This window comes from Vulpes lagopus, chromosome 3 (genome assembly GCF_018345385.1).
Source record: "Vulpes lagopus strain Blue_001 chromosome 3, ASM1834538v1, whole genome shotgun sequence".
Taxonomy (NCBI): domain Eukaryota; kingdom Metazoa; phylum Chordata; class Mammalia; order Carnivora; family Canidae; genus Vulpes; species Vulpes lagopus.
In genome coordinates, this window is record NC_054826.1 from 6,792,728 (window position 1) to 6,819,379 (window position 26,652).

A 26,652-nucleotide genomic window follows, 5' to 3' on the forward strand; every position below is an offset into this window, starting at 1 on the left:
ATTTAACTTTATTTTTATACCTGAAAATATTTTATTTTTGGCTACAGTTTTATTGGCATTGTTAAATAATTCATGGTTCCTCTTAAAACTGTTACATTTGGGGCAGCCCCGTATCCCAGTGGTTTAGTGTGGCCTTCAGCCCGGGGGTGTGATCCTGGGGTCCCAGGATCGAGTCCCACATTCTGCTCCCTGCATGGAGCCTGCTCCTCCCTCTGCCCGTGTCTCTGTCTCTCTCTCTCTCTCTGTGTCTGCCATAAATAAATAAATAAAATATTTAAAAACAAACAAACAAAAAAAGGTTTCATTTATTTTGGGGGTAAGGCAATGAGATTCGCAGTAAAAGTAATATCAAACTATTTTTTGTTGCCTTGATGAAAAATATCTTTTCCTTATTTTATATTTGATATTTTTTTCAAATAAAAGTGATTATTTTTAAATATGACTGAGTCAGGTCTTTGTACAATTGAGAAATTATTTCACTGTTTCTTTACTTATTGCTTCTTTTACTCTAACTGAAACTCTTTTTCAGTTTCAATTTCCAAAATCTTCCATATCTGATTTGGATTTAACCCTCTGAATCTCTTTGCATATCCATAACATTTTTTTTAACATATCCTTCTTTTTCTTCTATATTCTAAAAAAAAAGATGTTACTCATAGAGTTAGTATTTTTTTAGCAACAATAATGATAATTACATCCTGAAGAAGAAAATTACCTTATTTTTGTTACCCAATATTAGAAAAAATCTTTCTCTGCATCCCTGAAGCTAGAAGAAGGGTAGTGAAGGCTGGAAATTATTGTTTTGTGTCCTGTGGGAATGAAGCAGGGGCATATAGACAAGGGCAGGGGTGGGGCTGAGAGAGCAGAGATGGCACCCGAGGGTGGAGGTGGGACCAACGCTGGTCCGCAGCCTACTGGTGCCTGTTTCAGGTCCCCTCTTTATCTTCTTGCCATCAAGGATCCTGTTTTCTGTCATTTCCTTAGAAACTGGATTTTCTTTAAATATATTTTTCCAATGGATTATGTTCCTGATTAAATTAGTTGGATCTGCTGTTTGCAACAAAGATGATGATTAATATACATCGACTGCTCGCTGGCATTATTTTTCACTTACAATGTCTCATTTCTCTATCTCTACATTCAAATCTTTTTATTCTCTCCAGTTTACTATTTCTTGCACGAAGATACAGAATGCTCGTGTATTTCCTAGTATATTTCATTTCAGGTTTTTTATGTATTTGTCAAAGTTTCTGGCATATATGATGTATTCAGAAAATATTTTTGTTAATAAAGGAAGCAGTCAAGGAAAAACTGTGAGAATGGAAAATTCAACAAGAAATAAAATGCAAAAATACTTTAAATTAGTTATTTTCTACAGTAAGGTTTTTATTGAAAATAACAATAGGTGCAGAAAACAGCTAGATTTTGCTAAAATAAATAAGTAAAATAATCTTCCCCTAAGGTAATCTCTCTTGTGTGTTTACTAAAGAAATTGTTGAACTTTTCTTTAGCCAATTTGTCTTCTTTCAGGTGACAAGAACTGTCTTACTTCCTATGCCTCCTATCAACAGTGTTTACACATCTATCTAAACTCCTCCCAAAATAAAAATCACAATTATTTTCTGTTTTACTTAAATTTACTTAAATCCACAGTTTCTGTTCTTTTGGGGGGTTGGGGTCAGTTTTCCCCCATTTTCCATTGGAGAAATGGTGGATATTGAAAGAAATTAATGACTGATTTATTTCTGTAAATTCATGTTAATCATCTTCACCTACTTCTTGAGCAATCCAATCATGAATAATCCTTCAGACAGGGATTCCTTCTTTCCTACATATGAATTTCTTTTTAAAACACTTCTCCATCATGATTGCAGCATATCTCTATCTTAACTAGCCAATATGCATAATATGCACATTTTTAGCAAACACAATTGTATCAAAGTGAGAGCATCAATAACATCTACTAGAATATTCATAGGTAGTCACCAAATTCCTAGAAAACAGTATTGAGAGTCTTGAGATGAAGAAGGAAAAGGAGATAGACATAGATATTAATTCTCTCCAGACAGAAGTCAGGAGCAAAAAGAGAGCTAATAGTTTGGAAACCATTGTGACTTGAAGGTAACTGCAGAGAAGCACAGAAGACTGGTATTAATACCTTACCTAACACTGTTCAGTAATGAAATGAAAGCAAGAAAATACAAATGATTATAGACATATGTACTTTTATAAGTCAGCAAGCTTTGACGTGATTTGAAATTTTTATGTAAAAAGAAAATCTTTTAATTTTGGAGTTAATTATAATCATATAATGATAAATATGATTTTACTTATTTTTAATGCTGTAGGAGGATTATACAACAATACCACTTAAATGTAATAAATATATTTCCAGTGGCTGTGGCAATAATCCAAATAGAAAATTGAGTCAATCATAATAGATATTAGATATAATATACAATGATGCATTAGATAAACTGCATGATGACAATTCATTATCATAGTTAAAATTTTCCTGAAATTGCCAAAGAAATCCTTAGTATAATATATACTCTGTGAGTCCACAGGTGACCTGAGTTTTTCCAAATGACTCCTGTGCACTTAATATCATAATGAAAATGATATTCTCAGCATCGTTATGGCCTGAATGTGTCCCCTTAGTCCCCACAAATTCATGTGTTGAAGCCCTACTTGCCAGTGTAGTGTATTTGTGGTGGGATTCCTATGGAAGTAATTATGGTTTAATATGGTTTATAATTATGGTTTACCATAAGAAGGTGCCTGATTTAAAAAAAAAAAAAAAAGAAAGAAAAAAAAGAAGGGGCCTGATTTGATAGGATCAGTGCCCTAATAAGAAGGGATACCAGAAAGCTTACCCTCTTCAGGGAAAGGCCATGTGATGAAATAGCAAGAAGGCAGCCTTCTGCACACCAGAAAGAGAGCTCTCAACAGAAATTGACCATCCTGGCACCCTGATTGCAGATTTCCACCTCCCAGAATTATGAGAAAATACATTTCTGCTGCTTAAGCCACCCAGGCTGTGACATCTTGCTATGGCAACCCAAGATGACTAAGGCAGGCATTTATGTTATTCTCTGTCTTAAGTATATCTATCATCTAGGCTAGTTGGTGATAACAGCATGGGCCTTTTAACAACCACATACATGAAGAAACAGTACAAAATTATGCAAACATTATTGAAGCTTTTAAATTGAAATGTGGAAGGAAAATAAACCACGTAAAAACATCTCTCAAATGCTGTCTGCGGGCTTCCACTGTAAATCACAATAAATCCATAGGAGCTGCTAATAGACACTCTTTAACTACCTAAGTGATTGCTATTCTAGTAAATAATTCACATATTAAAATAGTTTTCTACACTATTTGCATATGTTCATAAAACACTTATGAGAAAGATTTGAAGATTTAACATTTACTTGTGCTTAAGATAATTTGAGTGTGGCTGTGCATATTTCATTAAATTCCTTTGCCAATACATCCACAATATGATGCAAAAATTCTAGGAATTTAATGGCTACACATGTACATTACTGAATATATAGTCATTTGGAAATTCCAGAAGTATGAAATAATACTTCAGGAAACTCTATGTGTGTCATGAATTTAATGAATTTTAATCCAGATTCGCTTTGAAAGAATCACATAATATCCAGATATCTGTGCCTCAGCTATTAATGCCTACAAATAGGGCAGTGCAAGAAAAAAAAATAGTTTTGTGATGAATGGTATTCACAATTTTAGCTTTAAGGTAATGGCACCCTGAATGCCAAGAGATTCCTTGGCATTCACTCTTCTGATAGTGTAGTGTGAATCTGATTATTGAATTATATTTGCACCGTTTTGAACATCCAGAACTAATCGTAGTAATCCAAGTTTGAGCTGTTTACTTTCCCATTAAAATATAATGAAGTCAAGGTGATGTGAAACATTTGTTCTTCCAAAACCACCCTTCAATTTAAAAATATGTGTTCCAGACTTTACAAAGACTGAAATTCAGAGTCTGATTACATAGACTCTGTCTGCAAACTCTATAAAATAGGAGCAGTAATAGTATCATTGTCCTGTTTTATGAGGTAATAATTTGACTCCAACTAAATGAAAATAAAGGCAAGATAATAAAACGAAGAATAAATGCTCAGGAAAATAATTATATCCATTATTTTCCTGTTCTTACTCAGGGGTATTTCTCCTCTGGAAGGAGCCTTCGACAGAAGTGCAAGAACAAAGAGGGTGCATGCATTATTTGTAAATATAATTAGGAAATATCTCCAATGATAAAAACATTCATTTCCTGATTTCCGAAGGAATTTCACCGTCTCCTGGGTCTTTACAGCCGGTCTCAGTTGCCCCTTTTGAGCTTTCAGCTTCACCCTTTGCCATCACTCTGAAGAAATGCCTGCCTCTCAGGGGTTCGGGAAAATGAATTTACATTCTATTCTCAGTTTAATAAAGTAAACATTTCTAATCATAGCTTCTCTGCTTGTTGCTAATTCTTAGGTTTTAGAGGCCCAACGTAACCATCGCTTCTATGGGCTGATATCATGACAGGTGTAGTGATTATACTACAGTATTATGTTCTTGGAACTCAAACATTGCAGGAGGATGCAAATCTCATATTTCTCGAGAATGAGGGGATTGGAGAGTTTATGAAAAACAAGTAGTATTTACTACATTAAACTGATAAATGTTATAGAGAAAAATAAATTGGAGGGCTGAATAAAGATTCCTGGGAATGACTTTCAGTCTCCTATAGAGACTTCCCCTTTGTTTTGCTTTTTTAATGTCATTTTTTCTTTATTTATTTTTTATGTTTTCATTTGTTTTTATTGAAGTTTGATTTGCCAACATAAAGCTCCCCTTTGGTTTGTCAGTGGATTGCAATCGTTCTGCTCTCTGGCTTTCAACTCCTTTTTACCATCTGTCCCTTATGCAGTGACTTCTATTCTTTTGAGATCAAATATCGTGGAAAACATAGGATCCCCACCTTTAATAGTCCATCAACTCTCATGCTCCTTACTTGTTCTTTACTCTTTCTTGAAAAAGCCTTAATCTTGATTCAATACGACCTTTTTCCTAGCATCCAAGGAGCAGAAAGTGGCTGGAGAAAACACAGTAGCACCCACACGGGTGCAGCCCACTCTAAGGTGAATACAGGTCCAGGCCACAGGGGGAGGGCTCCTCATCCTGTTTAGTGAGGACACTAAGTGTCTCATCCATTTGTCTGAAAATAGGCCATATGTAAACAAAATACTTATGATAGAAACAAGATAGGAAGTATTTCTACAGCAAGGCAGCACTTCTACAGTCCATTGTAGCTCGATTTCATAAGTCTCTTTTAAAATATACAATGAAATATTATTCAGACTTGAAAAAGGGAATCCTGTGATATATGTATATGTATATTGTCCTGCTATATGTGACAACTTGGATTGAACCTGGAAGGCATTAGGTTAAGTAAAAGAAGTTAGTCAAGGGCAAATAGTACACGATTCCACCATTTTGGCACTTAAGAGAGTCAAGCACATAGAAAGAGACAAAAATGGTGGTTGCCAAGGCCGACGTGAGGGGCAAGTGGGGAATTGTCATTCGAAGGGTCTATAATGTTTCAGTTGTGCAAGTCAAAAAAGTTCTAGGGATCTGCTGTACGACATTGTGCCTATGGTTAACTATACTGTGTTGTGCATTGAAAAATGTTAGGAGGCAGATCTGTTCTGTGTTCTTACCACAATTAAAAAAAAAATAAAAACCTCACTTAGTTCTCACATAATACATCTGCTGTGCTCACTCTATATTTTCTAGATTGTTGACTTCGCATTAGAATGATAAATTTGCTTTCTGTTCATAGTGATTGCTATTTCATGCTAATGAAGGTGAGAATACCCATTTTTTTCATCAACAGTTTGATTTTTTGACTGTTTCCTAGAGAGAATACAGAAACTGATAAGTAAGGGATACATCTTTATTAGGTAATTGGATGAGATGTTTGGTGATATCTCATAATAACATTACCTTTACACTGTATCTCTGAAATTTGAATTTAAGTTTTTGTTTAATTCCTGACATCATTTTGTAAACATCTCATTAGTGAGGAATCTTCTTTTGTTTGCTTTTAATTTTGAGATTTAAAATTAAGGAATAATTACATCCACTCATATATCTGTTTACATTTTTGAGGGAAGTTTCTTAGATAATCAATATATTTTTATCTTTCTGATGTTATCTTGCAAGTGAAATAAGAATCCAGAAGGCAGGGATGTTCTTCCCATTTATTACTATGACATTATTCAATAGATAGCATAAGAAGAATCTTTAATCTCCTTGTTAGAAGAGAGACAGTAAATCAGAACAGAATGCTAAACATGTAATTTTGATAGATTAAGTAGGATTAATACCTAGTGTAGGAAACACTGTGTGTTTGCACATTTAGCAGATCATTTGAGCTATAAGAAAGTTTCATTTAATATATCATTTACTTAACTTGTCAACTTTAAAACTTTTTGAACTAAATCACTAAACTCCCAATAATAATGAAGAATGAAGGAAAAACTGCAGATGGATCATGCAGTAAGTCATTAATATATGGCCACGGAAAATCAGCTGTAGACCTGCACCTCGAGAGATAAAGAACTCCTTGCTAGTGACTCATTCAGTCTCTCTTCAGTTTGATTCTTTGTGGGGGATACACAGTGTAGGTACTTAAAGGGTTGGGTCAGGATTTACAGACATAATTTGATAGAAAGTGTCATAATTCGGGATCCCTGGATGGCTTAGCAGCTGAGCATCTGCCTTTGGCTCAGGGCATGATCCCAGGGTCCTAGGATCTAGTCCCACATAGGGCTCCCTGGAGGGAGCCTGCTTCTCCCTCTGCCTGTGTCTCTGCCTCTCTCCTCTCTCTCTCTCTCTCTCTCTCTCTCTCTCTCTCTCTCTCTCTCCCTGTGTCTCATAAATATATAAATAAAATCTAAAAAAAAAAAAAGAAAGAAAAAGTGTCATAACTAGACTACCAGTTGACATTAGGAAAGGGGCAGCCTGGTTTGGCTCTAGGATGACAAAGATTTGGGAAAGGCAGACTAATGGCAAGGGAAGCTGAGAGCATGATGAAAAGTGTTTTTAAGGAAAATGAAGCCAGTTGTTGAGTATTTTCTGCTACGGACACTGCTTATGACACTCAGGGTGGGATTGGGCTGTGATTAGAGCCAGAAATATGTTGTATATATTTCCCCTTCTAGCTGTCATTGTGGAGTATCTGGATTCCTTCAGCTCCCCTTACACAGATTGTCTTTCTTTGCTTTTTGGTTAAAATAAAGGGATAGTAGAGTTTAGACTCCATGAGCGTAGTGCCCGAGATGGTTTCTAACTCTGTTTTCTGGGGCAAGCACCTTAAGTTTTCTGTAAACTTTGTAAAACAGAGTTAATAAAAATGCCTAGTTCATAGTAATTTGTATGGATATTAAAGAAACTTATTTTCAAACATAACTGTTGCAGGCAAGAGGTACACTTTTTAAGGAGTGTGCTATTTTCTCTCTTCAAACTATTCACAGTTATTCAATTTTTCAATAAGAAACTACTATGATTTTTACTGACATGACAATATGTTGCATGGACTACAAATCCAAGGTATCTCAGAGAGGCTTCAGGCTCTGGAGTAACAGGCATTCTCTAGGTATTGTTGTTTTTGGTGTATAAGCAGCCTTGTGGAGGATCCCTGGTCTTGGCACCATCAGAATACGGGCTGACACTGTGTCTCATGAGCCCAGAAATTAGAAAGCATGTGAGCTTGTGTGCATTTGGCACGCAGGGCTTTGTCAACATACACTGCCTACAGCCAAAGAAACTTCTAGCCCTAGAATATTTATTTCAAGAGTATTTTAGACAAATGACCCCCAGAGTTAACAGATGGGTTTATGTTCCAGGAGCTGGGGAGAATGACATGTTGTCCAAGAAATATGGCCACTGGTAGGGTCTCCTTGCTGGTTCAGTTTCAGGCAGAAGTCCTGTCTTTTTCTAGCTGAAGTCTCTTTTAATTTTATTCAAACAAACTTCCAAGCATTGCTACTCTGCCAAGACAGGTGTGCTGAACATTGGGGCTTCTAATTATTTTGAAATTTCTTATATTAATAAAAATGGATTTAATGACTGCATTGAATGGATCCAAATTCATTTAGAAGTTCATGGAAATTGAAATACTATGGTCGTTCATAGAAAGAAAGTGAAGGTATTAAGTCTTTTAATTTTCTCTGTTGTAAATTTTGAAAAGGTGGTTAAAGAACAGATTTGACATTTTTAATTTACTTATGTAAAAATGACATGGTTGTGTCTATCTGTAAAATTTGAAGAAACTATTATTAAAATTCATGGTCAAAATTACATGCTGCCATTTTCAGCATAAAAGCTGGTACGAAAAAATGTGTGTCAGTGGAAGCAAGCTGTTTCAATAATCATTTAAATCTTACTCATATGTAATACTTAGTAGATCCATTAATACTGTATTTTAGGGGATCCCTGGGTGGCGCAGCGGTTTGGCGCCTGCCTTTGGCCCAGGGCGCGATCCTGGAGACCCGGGATCGAATCCCACATCAGGCTCCCGGTGCATGGAGCCTGCTTCTCCCTCCGCCTGTGTCTCTGCCTCTCTCTCTCTCTGTGACTATCATAAATAAATAAAAATTAAAAAAAAAATACTGTATTTTATTTTTGCTTCCATAATAGGTAGTGCAAAAAAGTGAATTTCACCAAACTGCATATGGATGCTCCCACATCCCGCAAATTAGTTCCAAAATATCCTGTTATGTATTCAGAATTTTTATACATTTCAGAATAAAAAAAAAAAAAGTAGAGAAGAGAACAAGTAGAGAAGAGATCATAGATCATAGACACCAATATCTGACACAAAATTTGGATACATAAAAATATATTCCTTAGCCAATCTTAGCCAATGCTAAGATAGCGAAAAAAACTCAAACTTTTCCTCTCCCAAAGATGAAATTATTATTCTCAGGAAGAAGTTGGGTTCACCAATGGAAAATTTTGCTTCAAACTGGAACTTCTCTTGAATCTAATTAAAAATTGAATTTTCCTGTGTTTCATTTGGGGTGACATAGGCTTTAGTTTTTGAACATTAATCCAATCAAGTTGATGACTTTGCATATATTTATAACATTAGGTAGAACTTATTTAAGTTTCCCCTACCCCTAGAGATGGGTAGGAAGAGGTAAAGAATTATTACATACATTTGTATTACTGTAAAGCCTCCGGTTAAGATGTTTTAATCTTCTATCAAATACATGCACTTATTCACAGCAATTGGGTGGAAGGGGAAGATTTGCATAGAATTAAAATCGAAATTGAAAAAACTTAGAATAAAACAAAAACACACTGAAGAAATCAAAGAAATCAATAGAAGAAGTTGGAATAACTTGGACTAAAACAAAATCAGATGGCAGAAATAAATGTTCCTTAATGACAGGAAATAATATATTTATTGACATATAGAGTATATTATTTTTTATTTTTATTATTTTTATATAGTATATAATTGATGATATTTCCAGGAGATAAATATTCATGTATATAAATTCAGCAGTAGGATAAAGTTAAAGTATATATATTCTTGATTCCTTCTCTTCTGGGCTCATGTTTCCTGGTGCCTGGTGCCTACCAAATGCTGAGGTTCCTGAATCTGCTTTATACACACACACGCGTATAAACAGGTATCTAAGCGTGTGCCCCTAGCTATCTGCTTGTATATCTATAGATCTCTACATTGAGATTTTTTTTTTTACTTTTTACTTGTAAGACTCTGTCCCAGTGAATTAAACAGAAGCATTTACAATGTACATATTTTTCTAATTTAAAAAGACCAAATGTCAAGAATAGAGTGTCACTAAAATATTTATGAAATACCCAGGCAGGATAATAGTGATAATAGTATTAGCTGGCAAATTCCATGCTCAGACATAGATTATACACTAGTTATTGAATTTTATGTTTAAATATACACTCCAGTTTTGCTCACCCAAGGTCCATGTGTGAATTTCTACTAACTACCTTCTCGGCCTCAACTAGAGACACCCCCGAAAGCAGCTGGATTACTGCTTTATCCGAGAACTCCTAGACAGCAGGAGAGCCCTCCTGATGCGGTTCCAGACAATGAGGTAGAAACAGAACCTGCTGTCATCACCCGTTTTCCCCTTCCTTCTTTTCCCTAAGTGCAGCTGTGACAGCTAGAATTGTGTCAGCCACCTCGGGACCCTGAAGGAAAGGCCAAGGGGATCACCAAGATATTAAGTAGGCCCTATGATCAAAGGGCAAAACCCGTATCAGCAAGTAAGCCAGTTGTACCTCTTAACTTCTTGTGGCACGTGTAGCATGTGAAGATACGTCCGTGTACATGCACATAGATACACGTGTGTATGCACACCCACAGAGAAAGGGTCATTTTTGTAGTCTTCTAGGTGTTTCTTGCAACTTACATGTTCCAAGCTAATATTTGAGCTACAACTAACATTTTCATTAAAGCAACCGTAGCGTAGATACATCTCATTTTCAATAGAGAATGTCAAAAGTCAGAGAGAAAGTGACCTGCTCCAAATCACACAATTTCTAAGTGGGAGAGCTGAGAGTTGAACCAGGTTTTTTTTCTGTCTCCAGATCTTACCATCTCTGCTGGTCTATACACTGAAATATGTACCATGAAATGCATGCTATGAAAGGCTGGCTGATGACAAAACCTTACAAGTGTGTTTTCAGGAGAATGGAAGCTATATGGGGTCCTTTCTCCTCTGGCTTCTCTCTGGGTCTATCTCCTTGGAGGTACATGAGGAATATTGGACAGTGGGAAGGTATATAAGGAGACATACGTGTTATCCTGACGGTTTGTCTTCTGGCTCCATGTTTCCCAGTGCCTGGGCTCCTACCAACCACTAAAGTTCCTGCGCTGGGGTTCCAGAACTTGCTCTCTCCTCTTATCTCCTGAGACTCAACAGTGGTCACAACATGCCAATGTTTCTTACTTTTCCATCCCCACAGTTCCCCTTAACCCTGTCAATCCCTGTGTGATGCTTAATTCTGTGTGTCAATCTGCCTGGAATAATGGATGCCCAGATAGCTGGTGAAGTATTATTCCTGGGTATGTCTGTGAGGGCATTTTGTTTTTTGTTTTTTGTTTGTTTGTTTGTTTTTTAATTTTATGATAGTCACAGAGAGAGAGAGAGAGAGAGAGAGAGAAGCAGAGACACAGGCAGAGGGAGAAGCAGGCTCCATGCACCGGGAGCCCAACGTGGGATTCGATCCCGGGTCTCCAGGATCACGCCCTGGGCCAAACGCAGGCGCCAAACCGCCGCGCCACCCAGGGATCCCTGTGAGGGCATTTTGGAAAGAAATAGCATTTGAAACTGTACACCGAGTGACTGTCTATCCTCATTAATATGGAAAGGCATCCTTTGAACCATTCAGGGCCTAAATAGGACAAAAAGGCAGAGAGAGGGCAAATTCTCTCTCTCTGTCTCTCTGTCTCCTGCTTGAGCTGAGACATCCCTCTTCTCCTGCCCTCAGATATTGGAGCTCTTGGCTCTTGAACTGAGACCAGGCTAACACCACTGGCACCCTCAACCTCCTTCTCAGGACTTCCAACTCGAACCGAGTTACACAGCATGCTTTCCTGGTTTGGTTCTCCAGTGTGCAGAGCATGGACCACAGGACTCCTTGGCCTCCATAACCATGGAAGCCAATCCCCACAATAAGCCTCCACCTATATATCATCTGTGTATACCTATTGGTTCTGTTTCTCCGGGGGACATGACTATTCCTCCTCTACTCCCCACTCTCTCCTTTAAACTCTCTCAATCACACTGTGGCTGCATGCTCTCTGGGGGATGCCAGCTAGGACACCATACACTCTGTAATATTTTTTATTACTTCTTATAATCAAAATGTAGGTAATTACATATAAAAATAAGTGTGTGTATTTATGCTTGGTTATAGCCAAATTAAAAAAAAAACTTTAATACTAAATAAAGGCATTGGGTTTTTGTAAAGCAATATTGGACAATGGAGTGAATGGGAACAAAATAAATGAAGAGCTTTCAAAGTACACATTGCAACTGATTTGATGTTTAACATATATCATGGGGTTACAGATTCAAAACAAACCAAATAAAATTAAACGTAGTTATTTGTGGCATTAGGATGATTAAATTCTAAAGGTGAACTTTTTATTTTGTTTCATTTTTATCCCAAAGAATGAAACTAAGATTAGTGTACTAAGTTCATCTGTAACGATCATAGATGATATTTCCTTCTTTTCATGCTCTAATATTTTGGGAGGTTGAGACCTCTCTCCTCACTTGATCACCAGATGAAAAGGAGGCCAAAGATGGGAGGATTTCTGTGCAACGATATGTGAAAAGACAGTCATCCTAACATCGTGTAGTACATAGTTGAATTATAAAAGTGCCTGGGTATTGTTTATTTTGAAGAACATAAGGAAAAGTGTTAATTTGTAATAATTGTGTCTACCTCTATTCACTGGTAATTTTAAGTACTTTTGTATAAGGAGTACCTTTTTTCATTTTATTTTAGAGCTCTTACCAGTGCAACTAGGAGATGTTTTATTAGTTCACCCTCAATAAAGAAATCACCCAATTTTATAAAAAAATGAATGTGTAGTCTTAAAAAAAAAGTTTTTTGAATCCAAGCAAAGTCTATCCTTTTGGAGACAACAGTAACTTTTAAGAATCTGCTCCTTTTTTATTCATAATTTTCTAATTTTATTGCTATCATGTAAATCTGTCCTATTGTTTATAACTCTTGATTCCAAGAATCCCTATAAGAATATATATTTCCCCCTGGTAGCATCTTCGGAGGAGTGCGCAGGGCATAGTGGGGATCTACAGAGCCAACAGCTGGAGCCATCCATCAGTTGCGTGAAGACCAAAGTGGCAAATTTTCATGGCCACTACAAATTGATTGTACTGTATTTCATCAATCAGTATCACCTTCCCTAATGATAGAGCCTTATTATAGGTTTTAATGCACTTTATAAGACAGTGACTCGCAATGTATTACTTCACCCAAGGTTATAAAACCCTGTCACTGAGAAAGCTTATTAAAGTAGCAGTCATGCCAACTACAAAATCTATGCTTATTCATCTGTCATAAAGTATATTCACAGACCACAAATCCTTGCACAGTTGCTTCTAAATCATTTTAAAAGTGGAACAAAGAAATAAGCATGGAAAATTCCAAGGCTGGCTCTTTGTTTATCTCCCTTTCTTTTCCCTGCACATCTCAAATATTTCAGATTGGAAAATCCAATCCAATCAAACTATTAAAATGTTAGTGTGTTTGTCACTGTGACTCTAATCTTGAACCTTAAGTAATCATCAGCAAAACTTCATATTTAGTTCATCAAGTCTCAGGTTAGAAGTGGCTTGGGTCATTTTTGTCTTATTTTGGTTTTCCTAAGAAGATAGTATCAAAAATATTGTGTTGTCAACTACCATGTTCTTCTGCAATTATTCTCTTTGTCAATAGCGTAGTTTAGAGATATAAATAATAATTTGAGAAATATTAATTAAAATATTTGTATTAAAAACATTGTAAGTGATGTGAGAAGGATGAAAATGGAGTATTGGGAAAATCAGCTCACATATGGTCGAACAGTGCTGCTAGCTTGTTCTACGTAAGTAAACCAAAAATGACATACTGTACAATTCCAGCAGGTAATTGAGCTAGGGTACCTACATTTAGATGTAACTCTACAAATTTCCAATTTTGTGACCATGACTGAGATGCCTCTCTGTGTCTTTGTTTCCTCATTTTCAAAATGGGTAGAGTAATGCGATCCAGCTCAGAGGTGGCTGAGAAGACCGCGTAACACGTATAACATGCTAAAGGAAGCCTAATCACGGGACACCTGGTGGCTCAATGGTTGAGCATCTGCCTTTGGCTCAGGGTGTGATCCAGAGGCCGGGGGGCCTGCTTCTCTCTCTGCCTGTGTCTCTGCCTCACTCTCTCTGTGTCTCATGAATAAACAAACAAACAAAAATCTTTTTTAAAAAAAGCCTTATCACTGATTTGTTATTGGTTTAAAAAATTGTTAGTTTAAAATTTGATATAAAACAATATACTTAGATCACATAGTTATAGACAGGAATGATTAACCTTATGGGATAACAACTCATCATATGGTCATTTTGGCCATTGTGGGTCATTCGAATGGCACTCTGTCTATAATCCAGAAAAAAACTTATTGCAGTGAATTATTTTTTAAAATAAGTAGCATATAACTAGACTTACTGTGGGGATCATTTAATAATACGTACAAATAGTAAATCATTATGTTGTACATCTAAAACTAACATAATGCTATATATCAATTATCTCTCAGTAAAACAGAAAAATTAAATTACTAATCAATATATCCAGTACTTTTATTAAATGTATAAGATTTCAATATTTCTGAGAAACTTAGAATAACTCAGAGGTATTCTCAGTGCAAAGATAGTGCAAAAGGAGTTCTAGGGGCAGTACCTATGGGTATGCTGGAAATTAATGAATATTCATTCTAGGCTTTTCTTATCCCATAGTTCTAGGGGAGTATCAATAGTTCTAGAGCTGTACCCATGAGTGTGTTTCAATTCACAATTATTCTATTCTAGGTTTGCTTATCCCATAGGAGAACAAACTGTCAACACAGAGAATAGTCTCCCAGTTTGGCCCCCTTGAATACATTTCTTCCTATCACTCTACACACGTTACATTACCAACATACAACATGGACTAAGAAACATATTACATGGACACAGTGTCACACTCAATGCTCTGGTACCATGAAGCTTTAGTATGCAGTTAAAACAAAAGTTGTTGGGCAGCCCTGGTGGCTCAGCGGTTTAGCGCCGCCTGCAGCCCAGGGCGTGATCCTGGAGACCCTGGATCAAGTCCCGTGTCAGGCTCTCTGCATGGAGCCTGCTTCTCCCTCTGCCTCTCATTCTCTCTGTGTGCTCTATGAATAAATAAATTTTAAAAAAATATTAAAAAAAAAACATAAGTTGTTTAATTCAGAAGGGAGGAAAGTCTTGACAATGGCTATGCAAATGCACTCTCCCACTGAAGACGGAAGGACAGAAGGGGGAGACAGTACTGAACAAATTCCAAGTATCGGAGTGTAGAAATAGATTAGGGAATGATATGATCATGCAATTTTGTTGTCTTTAATGGTCTCAACATTTTGTATTTTGTTTTGACTTACTGGATTGTCTAAGGGTAGCGGCTGTCCTGGGCCAGTGGGAGAAAATGTCACTGCAAAAGATGTGAATCCATACCATTAAATCTGGCTTGCACATTCCTGACTAAAGGCTTGGATGGATCATAATGTCCTCCCCTGTAGTTAAAATGGAGTTATTTATGACTACATTAGCAAGTGGAAGGATGTAGCGTAATCTTTTACTTGTCAAATCCTATGACATCTTCCAGGGGAGGAGGTGAAGGAGGGAACACGTCAGTGTTGTCATCACCACTTGTTCCCTGGGTGAGCAGTACTGCCAAATGGGGTGGTTCACCCGAGATAGGTCAAATAATGCACTACACTGACCTGATGGAGATTGTGGCAAATGGGAAGAAGGCTTACAAGACTTTGACAGGGAAAGAGACCAATTCTCTGAGTGCATTTTTGTCAGGTTTGGTGCTGACAAACGGCTGATGCTTAAAAAACAAAACAAAACAAAACCCTAAATTCCTTTTTCCAGAATAGGAAAATTGGACCATTGTTTACGCCCAGTGTCCCCCTATAGACTTGACCTGGATAGTGTGGATTTGAGGTGTTAAGCACCACCTCATAGCTCACCATCGTCTTGTTGGAGCTACAATAGTTGGTTCCTGGCTTTATAGCTGTATTTTCCTTTTTAGGTACCTAGAGAGACATATTACCTTGGAATCACACAGGGCAGAGGCAGTTGGATAGCTGAGCATCTGCCCTCTCTGTCTCTGTGGATTGAATGACACACCGCCAAGATGACTTTATATGAGGAGAGGCACTTTAGCTACCTGCCTAGTTTGTCACAGCTTCACTCTTTCACGTCTATTAAATCTGAATGTGGCCATGATGCCTTTAAGACAAGAGATAATGGGATGTGGATCACTTCGAAGAGATGAGCATATCGATGATAAAGTGACCACATATCATTGACCATGATCCTCTGATGGTCATATAAGCCACTAATGGGAAGTCCCCTAATGGGAAGAATGCTCCACTAATGTGAAGTCCCCTAATGGGAAGAATGGGAAGAATAGCCACTAATGGGAAGAATGCTCAGGCCCCGCTGCCTTTATCAGAGAATGGGCCCTATTAAATGTTTCACGGAACAGCCAACACGGGTGTTCATAGAGAACCCCAACTTTGGTGATCCTACCATGTAAAGATGCTGTACTTAATAATGGAGAAACATTCAGGTTGGATCAACACTGGCCCCAAAATTAGTTCTCAAATTGAGGAGCTATATTTGGCCTACTAAATCTACCCAAAGTGCTGTTCCTGGATAAAATTCTTTTCTAAGAATTTGTAAACGATTGCGCCATGACTGAGTAGATGGGACTTTGCTTGTGAGCTTAAGAGGACACCTTAATCTTTAAGGATAACACTGGAAGAGGCCTTTATTCTCACTCAGGAAGGAATATTAAAGATTTATATCACTATGAAATCTTTTTTTTTTTTTAAATCACTATGGAATCTTATAAACTGAACAGGAGTCTGAGAAGCCAAGGTTGGGGTAGGGAGAGGCAGTTCATTCATAAAAGCCCTACGATAGGGCTAAGCTATAAAACAAATGAACAAACAAAAAGACAAGTCTTGTTGGGAAGTGTGCCTTTAATTAAAATATATAAAATGTTCTGTCCCATGGGTATTTTGGGAGACTAATTTGAAAAACCCATCTCGGGATCCCTGGGTGGCGCAGCGGTTTGGCGCCTGCCTTTGGCCCAGGGCGCGATCCTGGAGACCCGGGATCGAATCCCACGTCGGGCTCCCGGTGCATGGAGCCTGCTTCTCCCTCTGCCTGTGTCTCTGCCTCTCTCTCTCTCTGTGACTATCATAAATAAAAATTAAAAAAAAAAAGAAAAAAAAAAAGAAAAACCCATCTCAAGTAATAGTAAATGAACTTGATTGGCTGAAAGCACAGAGCAATTATTTTTTGTTTTTTGCTTTTTTTTTTTTTTTTTTGGTTTGTTTTTGCTTTGTTTCTACAGCGCAATTAACTTTATAAAATACATTTGTAATCATAATAAATTTAAATGGACGAAAGCTTCCATGGAATTTTCTTGTCAAATCTTACCTTATTTTTCTTGTCCAATGCTAGATATAGGAGGCTACTTGTTTGTTTTCTCTAACAGAAATCTATTATGTGTTTCAGGGAAAAACATAATGGAAGCTTCTGGAATGTACATGAGGTTTATGATTTAAAACTACGATGCTGCAGCAAAACAAAACTATTTTTAAAATTGTAAAATTTTATTAAATCCAATACAAATGATTTCCGTACATTCCAGCAGAGATTCTTACACTGTAATGCTTCAATAGTTATCGAGCTTCATTAGGTATGTGGATATTTGAATCCGTGCATCCACCTGAAGACTTTAACATAGTTGGCTTATATGGAATTTTGAGTTTTCTTCTGGTTTTAGCAGGGGCCATACTGAAGCCCACCTGATTTTAAGTGAAACTATTCGGTAAGGCATTTATAGGATGTTAATGACATCAGCCCATTCCAACTCACAAAACCTCTCTCTTTCTTAAGCCCCTTGGTAAACCCTACTCTTGTGTTAGACTGAGCATCTGTAGCTCCCTGGATAGTCTCCGTGTCTGCCCTAATGGTGTGGCTCGTAGAGTTTTAAGCGCTGCCTACGAAGCTCCTCACCCTCATTCTCTCCAACCATCCACCCAAGTAAACAATTGTCATGACTCTTGTTTGAACTGCTCCAGCAGTTCTTTAGGTTTCCCTCCTTCATGACACTTGCTCTATCCTGTCTTATATACTTATTTATCTTTTTACGTAACTTACCCTCCATGAGAGAAGACACTGTGGTTTATTCACAATTGTCTCACTTCAGTGGGTAGCCCAGTGCCTTCTACACATCAATTTTTCAACAATGGTGTTTTATTTATGAACCATAATCCCATCTGCTTTAAAAGCAAGATTGTTTATTATTTTTATGATAATAATGATGCTCTAATGGTCTTATTGCCAAAATGATTTATGAAGGAAGCAATAGCCTCTCTCATGATTACTTTGAAGATCCATATAATGTTCATATAATAACACTGGCAAAGAAGGAAATCTGAGCAGATTTAATGTAATTCTTAAAAAAAAGAAAAAGGAGAAAACAAAGCAAAACACTGAACTGCATTGGGACAAACTCAGCAATTCAAATGATGACTACCATTGTCCTTTCTCATTTTATTTTGATTTTCCAATATTGTGTTTAATAAATGTCTGTTTCTATATTCCGTTCACGTTACTCATAAGGATCCGAGTCTATGACCAATGCTACTAGAGCCCTCTGCTGTATGCTGGAAATATCACAGTAGAAGATGGTTGCTTCGAATGCCCTGGAAACAGTGCAGTGAGTAATGTGCTTGTAGCAACTCCCTTCATGCTTCAAAAGTGCATCATTGAGGTTACCTGGGCCATATGCTATTGCTTTAATGAGAGTTTTGAAAATTAATATGCTGTGGTTGCTAACTAGATTTTTCTCTGGGACTATGAGTCGTGAAACAAGGTTTTGTATATACATAAGGAGAAAGAAATCGAGAACCAAACCCTTTTCTCAGACTCTTTGCTAGTTTATTCCTATATTCCATATTATTTTTCTAGACAACTCAAGCCTTTCTTCATTTGCTCTATTCAACAAACTGGATTAGTTACTTTATTTTGAGGATGTTGCTAAGCCATTGAGTAGTGGGCTTCTCCCTCCTTCCTTTCTGCCTTGTTTCTTTCTTTTTATTTCCCTTTCCACTCTTTCTTCCTCTCTTTCACAGCATCAAAAATGAATAAAGAAAGAGTATGAATACAAAGTCAATACCCTCCTTCAAGTCCTCTAAAGAGGGGTCAGAAAGGCAAACTTGTAAAATTTCAATTTTCTTGACATTTCAAGAATGACATCTGATTTCAAATAGCATTCTTGTTGCATCAGACAGAGGAAATTTAGCTATCTTGAGCACAGTTTCTCAGTAACTTGTAGATCAAAACTTTAGAAAGAATGTATACCTTCTGAAAGGGTTACACATATTATTTGAGAAACAGTAGTAGTCTCACCTTGATTTTGGGGAAATGGTATTCATGCTGTATTAAAAGTAAAAACAGAAACCTAAAATGAATTTTTTTATGAATTCAGGGGCTGACTTTGGCTTTCTTACATCTGTAACTTCAGTGTAATGCATGGTTCCCAAAACACAGTAACTTTTCAATATATCAGTTATATGAAAATTATTAGTATTTGGACAGACCCCACAACCACTCTTAGTGTATTAATTCTCTAGCATGGTCACATAGTGCAGTAATGCACACACAAATTATTATCACCTGAACTTGATTTGAGAAATTTCATTTCTTCATAAAACAAATTTAAAAAGCATTTTGAAAACGTTATTATTGGGATGCCCAGGTGGCTCAGTCGGTTAGGTGTCTGCCTTCGGTTCAGGTCATAACCCAGGGTCCTGGGATGGAGCCTGTTTCTCCCTCTCCCTCTACCTGCTGCTCCCCCTACTTGTGCTCTCTCTCTCTCTCTCTGTCAAATAAATAAATAAATAAAATCTTTAAAAAAAAAGCTATTACTGTAAACTCAATAAGGATATAGTTCTACAAAGCATAAGCAATCATTAAATTCTTAAAAGAAAAAACATGATAGCTTAATCTCTCAATAACAAGAACACTTTTTTGAATTGATTATATACATTAACTTTATAATATTTTCAACTTTCAAAAAGCAAGACTTTAGGGGGATCCCTGGGTGGCTCAGCGGTTTAGCACCTGCTTGAAGCCCAGGGTGTGATCCTGAAGTCCCCGGATCAAGTCCCACATCAGGCTCCCTGCATGGAGCCTGCTTCTCCCTCTGCCTGTGTCTCTGCCTCTCTCTCTCTCTCTCTCTCTCTCTCTCTGTCACTCATGAATAAGTAAATTAAAAAAATCTTTTAAAAATGTTAATCAAAAAGCAAGATTTTATTTCAAGGTGTAGTCTTATACTGGTACAAATGTATGCAGGGTAAGATAAAGTTCTAATAATATTTTATTAACTTTATCTAAGGGTATATTAATATTGATTTAGCAATAATTATATGAAAAATCGATCAAGTTAATCTTTAAATATTCCCTCTTGAGCTATACCTCTTTTGACATGCTAAGCTAGAAAAACTTTACTACCACAGGGATAAGATATCACAGGGACAACCAACTATCATCTTCTTCCTAGGCTCTGGGTCTCCAAATCATTTCAAAACACTGGAACTCATGGTGTTTGGGGGTTTGAATTTACATGATTCACAATGTGTGAAAACATCTGCTCTCCTCCACCCAAAAAAGTTTTAAATATAAAGTTTATTCTTGGTTAGTGATTCTCTAGTCTCAGGTTAGAAGAGATTATCATAGAAAAAGCCCACCAAATGTGAGCAAAAATTAAATGTGCCATTAAAACCTTATGAGAACACAACTCACTGTGACTAGAATTGCACAGAAGGCAGCACAGGGAGGAAAAGCCAGGAAATATGAAAGACCTTAAGAGACCAGGAGACTGGGGTGTGAAGCCCTTGCTGTAGGGCTCTTGGGAATCACAGAAGAGCTGAGGGAGAAAATAAAGACTACTATTTTAAAACAGCAATAGAAATAGCAAGTAAAAAACACATGAAATGACAAGAAAGTACTGTTTGCAAAATTTTCCCGAAAAAAAAAAGGTATTTTTATGATGTTCATGGAGATAGAACTAAAATGCATTAAAAAAAAAAGAAGTAAAATGCAAGAAGCTATGGTGATATGGAGTAGATATGTATATGTATGACTGGAAAAGAAAAGAAAAAGAATCATTTCAGGAAAATGAGTGTTAAAATCTGCAACAGCACAATTATTTAAATTCTGAAGTTATTAATGGGATTTTTATTGTTTCATTTAGGATAGCTCACATTAGGTCTCAGAGACATGTAATTTGCTCCATAATATTTTCCTGGCTGATACTGAGACAGGAAAACTAAGGGAATTCCATGAAAAACTTTTTTCATTCCTTCTCCTGCTTCTATTTCTGTTAGGACCTGCACCCCAATCTTACACACACTTTGTAGAACAGATAGCATATGTCTTCCTAGTAAAGGTCAAGGATTTAATGATTTCTTTGGAGTCTTCCAACACAATAGATAGCATCTCGGGGTGACTGGGCTGTGTCATCATGAATGTTATTCCAAAACCACTGATTCATCAAGACCCCCGGCTGCAGGATGTGAGTGATTTCTAGAAAACACCTACACACCTGGATTAATGAGAAGTCTCATGCACCAGACCACCATCCTCAATAAAAAGCTCAGACCCTGTGCAAAGACTAGACTTACTTGAGTCTCCCAGATGCTCTGTCTATATTTATACTCTCTCTGTGTGTCTTCAATAAAGTCTGCTCTCCTTTCCTCTCAGCTCACATTTGGTTTCTATCCTGCAGGGAGCCAAGGACCCTCTTAGAAGGTCCTGTGGGGCATCCTCTGGGTCTCTGGATCAAGCCTACCTGCAACAATATGGTACTTTTGCAGATTCTTCCTTCAGGATTGTGATACTCTGTGGCACTCAGTCCTCAGATGCCCCAAACGTTGGATACTGAGAGATGACAGTTGCTTTCTTTTGGGGGCATTGCCCTCAGCTAAAGTGAGCTGTAAAACATGGATATACTGTTTCCAAGCAGGAAGTCCCCAGCCATATCTTACTGTGATGGTAGTGTAAAGGGACCAGGGCCATCCTAGTCCCAAGGATCCTGTGGGATCTGGTGGAGAATCTTGCCAACCTTCATTGCAGTTCAACTTCTTCCTTGCTTAATCCTAGTTTTCTTATCCCTAACATGAGTTGGTCTGTTAAACCATCTCCATAAAAATCACCATCATAAAGTCTGTTTCCTAGGGAACCTGACCAAATATGATTGGTGCCAGCAGTTATCATAGGAAGAAGATTCAAATAAATAAATAAATAAATAAATAAATAAATAAATAAATTGATTAATTTAAAAAGGAAGAAGATTCCAAAATAAGTTTCTAAAGCTGACAACCAACTGGCTGACAATGGTGTATTCCATCGGTTGCCCTACGAAGATAGACCACTCCTATCCTGGAAGCTCATACAGGGGTCATTCTTACAATTTTCACTGGTGGTGAGTTGGGGTGGCATAACGTTGTAAGAAAGTTCCCAACAGGTGTAATGTTACCAGAATTTGATAGGTTCAGGTAATGGTAGCTATAAGGATTATGATATTGATGGATCAATCCTTCTGTGGATCATCAGTGCATCGGAGAAAGAAGAAAGGCTATGGATGATTAATTACCAATTAAAAAAAAAAAAGCATGAAGACGGTGGTCTTCTTTGGTCACTTGTTAAAAAGATATTTCACCTTCTACAACCAGAGGGAGAAAAGTACTTAATCAGACCCAGTACTTAGTTATAAAGTTAGTAAAGTTCAAAAGAAATTTAAATTCTCAACACTAGTAAGTCTGTTACCTCAAGGATGGGACCTGGATTTGAAAGGACTGAGAAATCGGTGCTTGGAATAGAGACATCCAGGTTCAGTACCTTGAAAATCTAAAATCTCTATATTGCCAAGAACCCTATAAACCTATAGACTTAGCCCACTCCTCTTGGTTAAACTCTAGCTTAATCCTCAGCTTGAAGACAGTGAAGAGGCTTCTGCCTTCCAAGGAAATATGTGCTGCCTTCAGAACCTCCTCCTACCTTTTCTTCAGGCCATGAAACTAATGACATATGTCATATCTTAACATTTTACAGAAGTTCTTGCTTTCTTAAAAGAAGATTCTTCAAGATCTAACCAATATTTATGAGATCCAGTAGGGGATATATAGGATGGATCTTTTAAGAGCAGACTTGAGGGGACAAAAACATAATATCATATAAAATAGAGTTGATGTCGTGATCTAGAATTTAACACCATTAGAAAGATCCTAGGAGATGGCAGCAATACATTGCCACCGTGGATCTTGAGAACGTGGAAATCAGGTGGCCATCGTAGGTGATGTTTACATGCCAGACTGCCATGACAGATGCTGGAAAAGTATATTGAAAATCTCAGAAAATGGAACATTTTAGCATGAGTAGGTGTTGATAACAGAAGGAGGTAAGGCCACCATTAAAACAAAGAGGGAAAAGTAGAATATGTTTGGCACAAATTGGTCTATTAGGAGGTCTCTTGATACTCCTGTAGCCTGTTTTGCCAGTCACAGGCAAGAGGGGCATGGTGACCAGGAGAGCAGACCTCGCGGAATTAGGAGTCTGGGTCCTTCTGTGGAATAAGTCACCTAGATCAGTAAAGGTACTAACTGAAAATGAGGGGATCCAGAAGGGGCGGTGGAAGTGGGAGACAAAAAAAAAAAAAAAAGGAAGAGGGAGATAGTGATACTCATGTACTGGTTGAGGCTCAAGACAAACCTCACCATAGGGGTTGGGGTTGGTTTTTTAACCTTTCACTTTATAAGTTTCCCCAGAAAAAGGAGACCTCCAAATTCCTGAAGCAGTGATTCACAGGTGGTGTGAACTGATTCTATGGAGCCAGAGCATCAAAGAAGTGCTCAAAGTGGACTGTAGTGAAAACTTTGGTGGATTATTCAGACCCTCTTTCAAGAGGAGGCGCTGTTTCCCAGCTGTGAGTTGCTAATGATTAAGCTGAATTCTCTCCAGCAATTGTCCTCAGCTAAAAGAAGCTGCCTCATGATTTGACTTAATACAAAATACACTGTGATATTTGTTGACATTAAAGATTAAAGGATTTAATATTAAGTATATAAACATCACTATGGCATGAAATGAGCTTCATTAGTAAATATATATATATATTAGTAAATATATATACAAGTAAATATATATATTATATATATAATTATATGTATATTATATATATATTATATATATTATATGTATATATATACAAGTAAATATATTATATTATATATATTAGTAAATATATATAAGTAAATATATTTTAGCAAATATATATCAGTATATACTAATTATATTATAATTAGTCATAGTATATAATATATAATTATATGTAATATATAATTTTAATTATATATTATATATAATAATTATATATATAAATAACGTGATGGTAATATTAAAAGCTTTGGAATATTTTACTTTTGATGAGAAAGTGAAGCTGTCACCTTTCCTAAATTTCCCTGTAATTAAAAATGATAATATGTATTGAAGCAGTCAAAAATGTATCAATAGCCATATAGGTCTTGATGATAGGAAAAAATAATTAAAATTGAAGGAATAATTCTTACAAATGCTAGATAAACCTGTGATTTGGAGAAAATAAATGTTTGAGAACACCTTATGTGTAAGAAAAGTTATATTAAAAATAGCTTATGAGATATTTTTCATGACAGATGTTTCAATACTACGATCTATTTTCTGCTCTCCTGCCCTGTGGGTCTGCTGGTAGGGATGCAAAATGTTGCAGCCACTATGGATGACCATATGGAGATGTTTCAGAAAAAATTAAAAATAGAGCCACGATATAGTCAAGGGCCCCTGGGTGGTTCAGTTGGTTATAAAGGCCTGATTCTTGATTTTGACTCAGGTCATGATCTTGGGGTTGAGAGACAGAGTCCCCCATTGGGCTCCATGCTGAGTGTGGAGGCTGTTTAAGAATTCTCCCTCCCTTCCCTCTTCCTCTGCTCTTCCCCACCAGCACGTGCATGCACTCTCAATCTCTCTAAAAAAAAAAAAAAAAAAAAAAAGAAAAAAGAACTGCCATACAATGTAGCAATTCCACTGAATGTTTACACGAAAAACAAAACAAACAAAAATCAAAGACACTAATTTGAAAAGCTATGTGTACCCTTATGTTCACTGCAGCACTATTTACAATAGTCGAGATATGGAAGCATCAATAGATGAATGAATACAGAGGATGAATCCATGGAATATTACTCAGCCATAAAAAAAGAAAGGGACCTTGCCATTTGTGACAACAAGGTGGGCCAAGAGAATATTAGGTTAAGTGAAAAAAGACAAATACTGTACAATTTCAGATATGAGTGAAAAACTAAACAAAAACTAAAAAAAAAAAAAAAACTTAACAAATGAACAAATAAAACAAAACAGAATCATAGAGATAGAGAACCATCTGGTAGTTGCCAGAGGCGAGCATTTGATGAATGAACTAGGGATGAAGGTACAAACTTCCACTCATAAAATTAATAGATGAATAGGACACAAGGATACAATGTGCAATATAGGAAATATAGTTAAGAGCGTGTAACGACTTTGTATGGTAACGTAGGGAATCTAGATTTATCCTGCTGATAGCTGCCTAATGTATATAAATATTGAATCACTACATTGTCCACCTGAAACTAACAAATGTTATGTGTCAACTGCATCATTTTCTTATTTTCTAAGCTAAATATTTGAATTGTGCTAATCAATGTTTACTCATAGCAGAATTTTAGAAAAAAAAAAGTTGTAAATGAAGCTGTTATATGCCTCAACTCCAGAAAAACATATTTTGTTTAATGTGGATCTTAGTAAATAGGTGTCAACCCATTATCTTAATAATTTTCATATTTTATAACTGAGTCAAATATTTTCTCTAATCAAAAACATTTTAAAAAGTACACTATTACTGATTTTTAAAAATACGTTATTTATTTATTCATGACAGACACAGAGAGAGAGAGAGAGAGGCAGAGACACAGGCAGAGGGAGAAGCAGGCTCCATGCAGGGAGCCCGATGCGGGCCTCGACCCCAGGACCCTGGGATCAGCCCTGAGCCTAAGTCAGATGCTCAACCACTGAGCCACCCAGGCATCCCACACTTCTACTGATTTTAAAGTGAAACAAAATAAATGTGATTATAAAAACAGAAAACCAATTAAAAAATGAACCATAATCTTCTGATATTCAATCCTCAAGTTTTATTCCCACTAATATTTAATGTACCCCAGTGATCAAATGGATGAAAGATTTTGGTCTTCCTCCACCTGGTTTCTTTTTTTGTTTTGATTCTTGGTTCTCTTTTTTTTTCCCCCTCTCCTCATTGGTACAGGTGTGATCACTTCTTTGCATCAGGAAAATGTATTCAGTGTCTAATAATCTATTATCACCTAGTTTCAAGCAATGTGTGTTTCTGTTGTGTTACTTTATAGATCCTTGCAGACAATGCTGAGAGTTCAGGGGAGCGCAAGTTCCACAATGGCATCTTTAGACAGAGCACTGCGTTTATCAGTAGGTTTCTCAGAAAGGGCTTTGCTTCCTTATCTTTGAGTTCAGTTGGAGGTGTTTTGTTTGTTTGTTGTTGCTACTGTTGTTTTAGCTGAAGGGCAGCTATTTCTGTGACAACCTTTGTATTCGCCAAAAGACATTAATGAGTTGCTACGTACCAACC